The 9,063-nt window shown below is 41.4% G+C and overlaps 1 protein-coding gene across 3 annotated transcripts in view; it reads left to right on the plus strand.

Annotated features, from left to right (window-relative positions):
* The window catches only part of PTPRA (protein tyrosine phosphatase receptor type A), a 167,372-nt gene continuing 158,309 nt past the window's right edge, over positions 1-9,063 (plus strand). For all 3 annotated transcript variants that reach the window (XM_023737505.1, XM_023737507.1, XM_023737508.1), the window contains exon 1: positions 1-29. The gene's annotated coding sequence lies outside the window, so the exon portion shown is untranslated. The remainder of the gene's footprint in view (positions 30-9,063) is intronic.

Here is a 9,063-nt window from a genome sequence, read left to right on the forward strand (position 1 = left end):
CCCAGCGGTCCCGCCCAGCGCCGGACTCGGTGAGTGTTCGCGGCCGCCGCCTCGGGGTGGGCATGGGCAGTGGGGGCGGCTCCGGGAGCGGGAGGGAGGGGTCCCCGACCGGAGCCCAAATCCCTTGTTCCCCGTAGAAACCACCGTGCTTTCCAAATCCGCTCCCGCATCCTTTGCGGCCCGTGGGGGAGGGGGGGTCCCCGGAAACGTGCTGGACGGGGCGCCGACCCCTCTCGACTGCCCAGGAACTTTGCGTGCGTCCTCTGGGGGCCAGGCCAGGCGCTGCCATAGTTCATTCTGAAAGAAGAAACATGGAACCGTGAAAACAGAATTTGCTCAGGTACATTTACTGGGAAGAAAGAGGGAAACTCCTGGATGAGAAAAATTTGCCTTTGCGGCGACCAGGTTTTCTTTCCCTTAAAGCCCACCCCTCGTCCCTCTCCCACGCTCCTCTCATTGCTGTCCACTCCCAACTGCTGAGGCTGCTTACGACGGGAGATGGGGGCTCTGAGCTGCCCAGAATTCAAAATGCGCCAATTGGTAATACAGGCCCCTCCCCTTTTACTTTTAGTAAATAAAGAATTTTTTTTTTGGGAAAAATTAGTCCCTAGTTTTTTCTAAAGATAAAAATAATGGCAGGACTAAGCGCGATGTTGAGGGTTTTTTTTTTTTGTATTTTTTTTTTTTTTTTTGAGGTCAGTGCTGATACTGTAAGAAAGGAAAAGAGGAATGTTCAGAACCTCCCTAAGCAGGGTGAATGCCTTCAGAAAAGCTTTTACCCAGTTTAGGGATCCCTGCTCTAGGACCAGCCACGTCTCCTAGGGGATTCTCTTCACTTGCCACCTGCTTGCTGTTGAGGCAGCTGGAGAACCAGAATATGGTGGGCGAGAGAGGAGGACTGACTGGGAAACGGCAAACATCTTCCTGCCTGACCACTCCTTTCAAAAACACAAATCTGATGCTGTCCCTTGTTTACTTAAAAACTCGTTTGGCTTTCCTTTTCCCATGAGTTGAATGAAGCTGAGAATGCCTTGGCAGGTCATTCAAAGCCCTTGTTAGTCTTGCCTCAACTTACTCTTCTACTTTTAGCTCAATCGTGCAATTTTCCTTCTCCTCACCCCCTTCCACAGCCATGCAGAATTCCTTTGACTGCCCCTACATGCTGGGGTGCTTTTGCTTTTGTGATCCCCTCTCCTCCCCACCTTTAGCTGCCAAGCTCCTCTTTTTCCTTTAAAGCCCTTCTCATTTGAGAAGCTTCTTGTGATGTAATTGATGTAATTATTTGTATCCAGCTGCCACAGGCAGAAACTGTCTTATTCACCTTTCCATATCTCATGCTGGGAGAATTGTTCCTCACAGTTGTCTTGTAAGTCCTTTCCTATCCCATCCCTGTGTGCCTTGGCTTTGTTTACCTCCAGGTATCCATTTCCCAAGTGAATCTTCCCTGAGTGTTTACTGCACTCCTGCTTGCAGTGCACACACAGGATTTTTAGTACCTCTGATTCCCTACCTCCCTGTGCCCATCCCACCCAGCCCCCATAATTAGTTAGTAGGTAGTAACTGGTAGGTCCTATGTCCCATCAGCCTCCAACCTGCTTGTCTGTCTCTTAACTTTCTGAAAGACCAGAAGCCCCAGTATCTCCTCTCACCTCTGCCTACCTGAAGTGGCCAGGCTGATATGGGCACTGTAAAGCACGATGAGGTCCAGGAGGCTGTTTACTGGGTACCTTTTAGCCACTTATTTTACCATCTGGGTGAAATTCAGAACCACAGAAGCCAACTGTCTAACTTAAGTACGTTCATGTGTCTTCCATTTGCCAGGGGTAGTGCCTAGGTGCTTGGGATACAAAATAAAAGTGAAGGAGTCACATGCTTACCTCTGAGGGCTCACAGTCTAATGCAGTGGCAGCTGGATACAAATAATTACATCACAGGTGCTATGACAATGTAGTAATAATAGTTATTTTACTTGCCTTGTGACAGGCTGTGTGATAAATGCTTTCCATGAATTAATCTTTTTAATAGTCATATAGGGGTTTATTCCTACTCTATCAGAATGGAAACTGAGACCATACAGTGAGCAGATGAGACAGTAGTCAGTATTTGAACTCTGGCAGTCTAGTTCCAAAACCTCTACTAGGATGTGCAGGGAGCGCTCTCCGTGGGTTGCCCGGGAAAGCTTTCCTAGGAAAGGGCCTTTGAGTCATGAAGGATGCATAGGAGTCTGTGTGGTTGACAGCATTCAGAAATGAAGGGGCAACACAAGCACAAGCAGGCTTGAAGGTAGAAGGAACCCATTGTTCTTGGGGAACAGGGAGAGTCTAAGCATTGCTGGATTGGGTGGGGAGAAGGGTGGGAGATGAGGTTAAAGTCAGTTTGAAAGACTGTATGTACCATGTTAGAGTTTGGGCAGTGGAGAGCCACTGGAGGAATTTAAAGGAGTTCAGGGACTTGAGACTGACCTGGGCTTCAAAAGGTCGTTTGGGGGCATGTGGTTTAGGAAGCAGTGGCAATGCCTCACAGAGGCAGAGTCACAGCCTCTTAGACCCGGTGGGAGGCCTAGAGAGAGTCCTGCTCAGTGGTTATTTTTTCTTTAATTTCAACTAATAGCCACCATTTATTAATAACATCCTACTTGCCAGACAATTGTATGAGTACTTTGACTGGGTTGCCTTTTTTTTTTTTTTTTAAGGAAAAGCTAATAAATGCATATGAGAAAAAAATCCCAGCAGTAAAATATATAGAGAGAAGTAAGTCTTCCTCCTACCCTGACCGCATGTCTCCTGTTTCCCACACCTCCTGCCCAGAGGTGGCTGTAGTTTCAAGTTTCTGTGGCCATATGTAGACACTGTTGCTTTATAAACATGTGTCTACCTATCCACCCCCTTCCTCTCATGGTACATAGTACATACATGGCACATGGTCACACCTTATTCTTTTTTACTTAATGTATTTGGGAAATCATTCCATATTAGTACATCTAGAGCTGTTCATTCTTTTCGTTGACATTTCTTTTATTTATTTCATTGTATGACTATACCATAGCTTGTAACTAGTCTTTGGTTAAATAACATGAGTTGTTTCCAGGTTTTTCTACTACACTGTTACAATGCATGTCCTTGAACATACCTTGTTACGGGTTCATGTGTAAGTTTACCTGAACAGAACACTTTTAGAAGTAGAATTACTGGGTCAAAGGATATGTGCGTTTTTAATTTTCAGAGATGTAGCCAAATCACCCACCCCTTCGAGAGGATTGTACCAATTTATCCTCTCCCAAGAGGAGCCCTGTGGCGCAATGGGTAAGTGTTCTGCTGCTAAACGAAAGGTTAGTGGTTGAAACGTACCCAGCTTCTCTGTGGGAAGAAGACCTGGCAATCTGCTCTCATAAAGATTACCACCTCGAAAACCCTTTAGGGGCAGTTCTACTTTGTCACTTGGGATCATTATGAGTTGAAATCACCTCGGGTACCTAACAACAACAACAGCATCCTCTCTCCAAAAATGTGAGCGTGACTAATGGATCTTCGTTAGAGTATGCAGCAGGATTGCCTGGGAAGCTTTTTTAGATATCATATGCCTACTTTCCCTCACCAGTCCCTCCCCTCATGTGATTTTAGCCTGTTTTTTTTTTATTTATAGGGGAAATACTGAGGCTCAAAAGAATGAAAGTGATTTGTGCAAGATGGTCAGTGTCGGTGGTGGTAGTTTTTTAAGCAGTTCTGATATTTGCTCTGATTGTATTTGTCCAACACCTTTCATTGGAGGAGCTCAGTCAGTTTGTAAACATTGTTGGATTATTTTTTATTTTTGTCCACCTTCACATGAAAAAAGTGAGATGCATATAAAGTTTGAGTTATAAGCAGGAAGCTGACTGAATATAGAATCTTGTGCAGTAACTAATGTTTCCAAATGCCAAAGCTGAAGAAATATTTTGTGTGTGTGTGTGAGCCTGAGTGCAACAATATAAATAGCAGTAATATAACTCTGGTGGCGCACTGATTAAACACTGGGCTCCTAACCGAAAGGTCGGTAGTTTGAAGCCACCAGCTGCTCAGCCGGAGAAAGATGCGGCAGTCTGCTTCCGAAAAGATTTACAGCCTTGGAAACCCTATGGGGCAGTTCTGCTCTAATTTAATAAAACTCAGCAGCAAACCCACAACTAACCCAACATTAAAATTTATTTTAATATATTCTCTATGGAAGGAAGAATCCATTATATGTAAAACCATACTTACATTACTCTAAATTCACATCCATTCTGTGTCAGGCATAGATTTTTATCCTTGCAATCAGTATGTATGGAATATGATTTTTGTATTCTTGAATAACATTATATGTTCCATTTTTACTCACGTGTGTATCTTTGGTATTTTAAATCACTATATAGTATTCCATAAAGAGCCTTGGTGGTGCAGTGGTTGGGTACTTGGCTGTTAACCCAAAGGTCAGTGGTTTGAGCCCACCAGCTCCTGGGCAGAAGAAAGATGTGGCAGTCTGCTCCTGTGAAAATTTACAGCCTTGGAAACGCCATGGCACGGTTCTGTCCTGTTCTGTAGGGTTGTTATGAGTTGGAATCAACTGGATGAAAACGGGTTTTGTTTTTTCTATAATATTCCAAACTGACAACTGTAGTTTGTAGTCTTTTTTTTTTTTTAATTTTTACTGTTATAAATGGAAATTTTATAAACCTGAGCACCCTTATTGAAATACTTTTTTTTTCGATTATTTTCTTGGACTCTTCTTACCCCTAAAGTGGGCTCACTTGAGTCAGAGAGTAAAGTTTCAGTGCTGGATTGCTATGTGGAAAGGTTGAATAGTTTACAGTGCAGTCAGCAATTTGTGTGGCCCTATTTCCCTACAACCAGCTTACAAACAAAAAACAAATAAAACCTAGCATTTGATTATCTGATTATTAATTTAAAAGAAATGTAGTGGTACTTTGAAATTAGGCTTAATTTACTTTTCTTTAGAAAAGACTAGTAGCTCATTTAGAGTTGGAAATAAGTACCACACTGTGAAACATACCACATCCAAGAGTTATGTAGCTAAAGACAGCTTGTGGTTGAAGAAAGACATGGTTGGTGAGATGGAAGTGTTGTAGAAGTTTAGGATAGGATCATCAGTATGAAATATAATAAGGTTAGATACAGTTCAGTTCAAAATACCTGCCATTGTGCCAGGAGCTGGGGCTACCCCACAGAGTAACATGGATGTGATATCTGTCCTATGATACTTACAGGTTAGGGGAGTAGGCAGACATTAATCACCTTATGGTAATTACAGATGTGATGGATGTGACCAAAGGGGAAGAGTAGAGTGTCACGAGAGGGTTAGAGAAGGTAGGCAATTAAATAAGAGTTGCAGTTAAACAGCATTTGCAAAGGCCCTGAGCTGGGAAGGGGTTTGGTACCTAAGGTGCTTCTCTAACTTGAATGTGCACATGAACCATCTGGGGATCTTGTTAAAATGCCAAGTCCAGATTCAGTAGATCTGGGGTGGGGCTTGGGATTCTGCATTACTAACTAGCTCCGGGATGAGGCAGATGCTGCTGGTGGGTGGATCACACTTGGTGTGCAAGGCCTTACTGAGAACTTATTGAGCACCAGAAGCTGGCTAACCATGGTGAGCAGGAAGGGCTGGATGGCTTACAGTGACACTACAGCAGTAGTTCTCCACCCTGGCTGTACTTTAGATTCACCTGAGAAAGTACTCAGGGTGCAAATGCCCCACCCCTAGATACTTTGTTTTTTAAAATTATTTATTTATTTTATTTTTCATACAGAAATTTATACATACATTGTTATGTGACCCTAATTGCTCTCCCCATACTGTGACAGCACACTCCTCCTTTCCTCCCTGATTCCCCATGTCCACTCAGCCAGCTCCTAACACACTCTGCCTGCTCATCTCACCTCCGGACAGAAGCTGCCTGTTTCGTCTCTTGTATCTACTTGAGCTAAGAGGCACACTCATGAGTATCACTTTATGTCCCACAGTCCAGTCCCATCCCTGTCTGAAGAGTTGGCCTCAGAAATTGTTTCAGTTCTGGGCTAATAGAGAATCCAGGGGCCATGCTTTCCGGGGTTCCTCCAGTCTCAGTCAGACCATTAAGTCTGGTGGTCTTACTAGAATTTGAGTTCTGCACCCCACCTTTCTCCTGCTCCATCCGGGACTCTTCTGTTGGGTTCCCTGTCAGGGCGGTCATTGTCCACCCCCAGATATTTTGATTTAATTGGTCTGGGGTGGGGCCTGAGAATGTATAATTTTAAACTCCCAAAGTGATTCTAATGTGCAGCCAAGACTGAGATCCACTGAATTAGAGAGAGGCAGGGGCCAGAATTGAGGGTCCTGTAAGGCATGCAAGGATTTTGGACTTTTTTCCAAAGGCAGAGCTAAGCCACTGAAGGATCTTAAGCAGGAGAATGAACTGATCTGATTAGCAGTTGTAAAAAGTTCACTGGACTGCAGTCTAGAGCAGGAATTTTCAGGGTGGAATATGTAAGACAGTTCACTGGGATGCCTCAAGAAAATATTAGAGTTTCTTTTTTTAATTTTTATCTGCAAAAAAGAAGATAAAACATTTAATTTAGGATTGTTGCTGGTGTCTTGGGTTCGTAGGTCAAACAGTCACGTTTTACCGATAGAACTTTGTGTATCCTGAAGGAATAGAGGGAGTTCTATAGTGAGCAGAGCCTTGTTAATACATTTGCTTTCAGCATATTGCAGCATATTGATAACAGATTATATTATCCAGTTTTCATTAAACTAACCTTCACAGACTGGACAAGTGGCTTAAAATGATTCCTGCAAAGAAACCAATAATTGAAGAAAATACTAATAATGTAAGCACAAGCAAACAAACAAAACGGCAAAGTTGACCTTTGTCCAACTCCTGGTATGCACGCTATCAAATCAGATTAAATAAGTCAGCTCTTACTAAATTGGAAAGTGTCAAGAAGCCTGTTTGAAACATAGATTTACATTCTCTGTCATTAATAGGAATCTTGCTTGAAGAGTGTATAGAACCTTGAGATATTAAGTAATGAAATACGAGGCTATCATCAGTACCAAGACATTTGAAAACTAAGCATCTGGAACATAAAGAGAACCTCTAAATTTTCTTTTCAATGACGTTTAAAGTCATGGGCTATTTAATTAAATGCTTTCTGCAGTTTTGCAAACCTCAGTGATTACAGTTTATATTTTGAGGTTTCTTGTCTTTGTACAAGACAAAAAGGCACATACCATTGGCAGGTTCTTCCTGTGACAATAAAAAAAAAAGGCTGATATAATATATGGAAAATAATATGTCAGGAAACTCAAACACATTCCTTTGTCAGCAAATACTATTGGAAGATGCACAGAAAACATTGCTGAAGATTCAAACATGGTATGTTAGAACATTTTTGAAATTTTGCAGTATGGGAGGTTTGTTATCTAGTTATAAAGGTACAGAAGCTTTTTGCATGTCTCAGTATTTGCTAAATTCTCTTTTAGTAATTAAAACCATGAAGAACCACTTCTTGTATGAGATACTGGCGGATAGTTGTACTGGAGAAGACATTCTTAATAGTAAATACCTTAGTAAGAACTTTCTGTATGGAAAAATTATCTAAATGTAAACTACTGACAGAACAGCTACTTTGACTTAATAAAAGGATGATATTCATTCACTGGCTTTTCATGGGCAAGCTATTGAGGCACATTGTTATTTGTTGGTTATCTGTGTAGAGTTTTTGTAGTAAAATTCTTTTATAAAAAAAAAAAGAATGCTGACTTTTTCTGTGATGAAAAGTGACTAAAACCTGTTGCCATTGAGTCAATTCCGACTCATAGTTGACCCTAAAGGACAGAGGAGAACTGCTCCATAGGGTTTCCAAGGCTGTCAATCTTTACAGAAGCTGACTGCCACATCTTCCTCCTGCGGAGTAGCTGGTGGGTTCAAACCGCTGACCTTTCGGTTAGCAGCTTAGTGCTTTAATCACTGCGCCACCAGGACTCCTTGATAAGTGACTACCTAGCAAATATAGTTTGAAAATTAATATTCTTAACGTGTCCCTTCAAGTAGGGGTGCTATTTTAACAGTAAATGAGAAAGTAACTGCCTTTTTTCTTAGAAATGTAGTATGGGAGGGCATTTTCCTCATTTTTTTTAAAGTAACAGTTTATTGAGATTTAATTCACATACCATAAAATTCACCCTGTATAATCCAGTATAGTCACAGAATTGTTCAACCATGATTATTGTCTAATTTCAGAACAGTTTCATCACCCCAAAAAGAAACTCTGTACCTACCCATGAGCATTGACTCCGCATTGAGCACCCCTTCCAATCCCTGGCAACCACTAATCTTCTTTTTCTATAGATGTCCCTATTACGGACATTTCATATGAATGGAAACATACAATATATGGCCTTTTGTAACTGGCTTTTTTTTTTAATTTTTGTTTTTTACCTAGTCACATGGTATACTCCCTGTGTGTCTGTCTCTGTGTTTTTGGGTTTCATCCATGTTGTAGCATGCGTCAGTACTTTGTTCCTTTTTATGGCTGAATAATGTTCCATTATATGGATATACCACATTTTGTTTATTCATTCATCAGTTGATGGACAGATAAACATTCAGGTTGTTTCCACTTTTTGGCTGTTATGAATAATGGTGCTATGAACATTTGTGTCATTTTTTAAATAGCTTTATTGAGATAATTCATATACCATGTAATTAACTGACATAAAGTGTGCAGTTCGGTGCTTTTAGTATAATCATCACCACAGTCATTTTTAGAACAATTTTAGCCCCCCAAAAGAAGCCCTGTATCTTTTTTTTTTGTACTTCAGATGAAGGCTTACAGAACAGATAGTTTCTTATGAAACAGCAATACACATATTGTTTTATGACATTGGTTAACAACCCCACAACATGTCAACCCTCTAACTTCTCAACCTTTTCTTTTGGTGAAAATACACGTAGCCAAAGATACACCATTTCAAAAATTTCTACATGCACAGTTCAGTGACATTGACTATGCTCTTCCAATTGTGCTGTTATTCTCACTTAAG

Source organism: Trichechus manatus, unplaced genomic scaffold (genome assembly GCF_000243295.1).
Source record: "Trichechus manatus latirostris isolate Lorelei unplaced genomic scaffold, TriManLat1.0 scaffold00104, whole genome shotgun sequence".
NCBI lineage: Eukaryota > Metazoa > Chordata > Mammalia > Sirenia > Trichechidae > Trichechus > Trichechus manatus.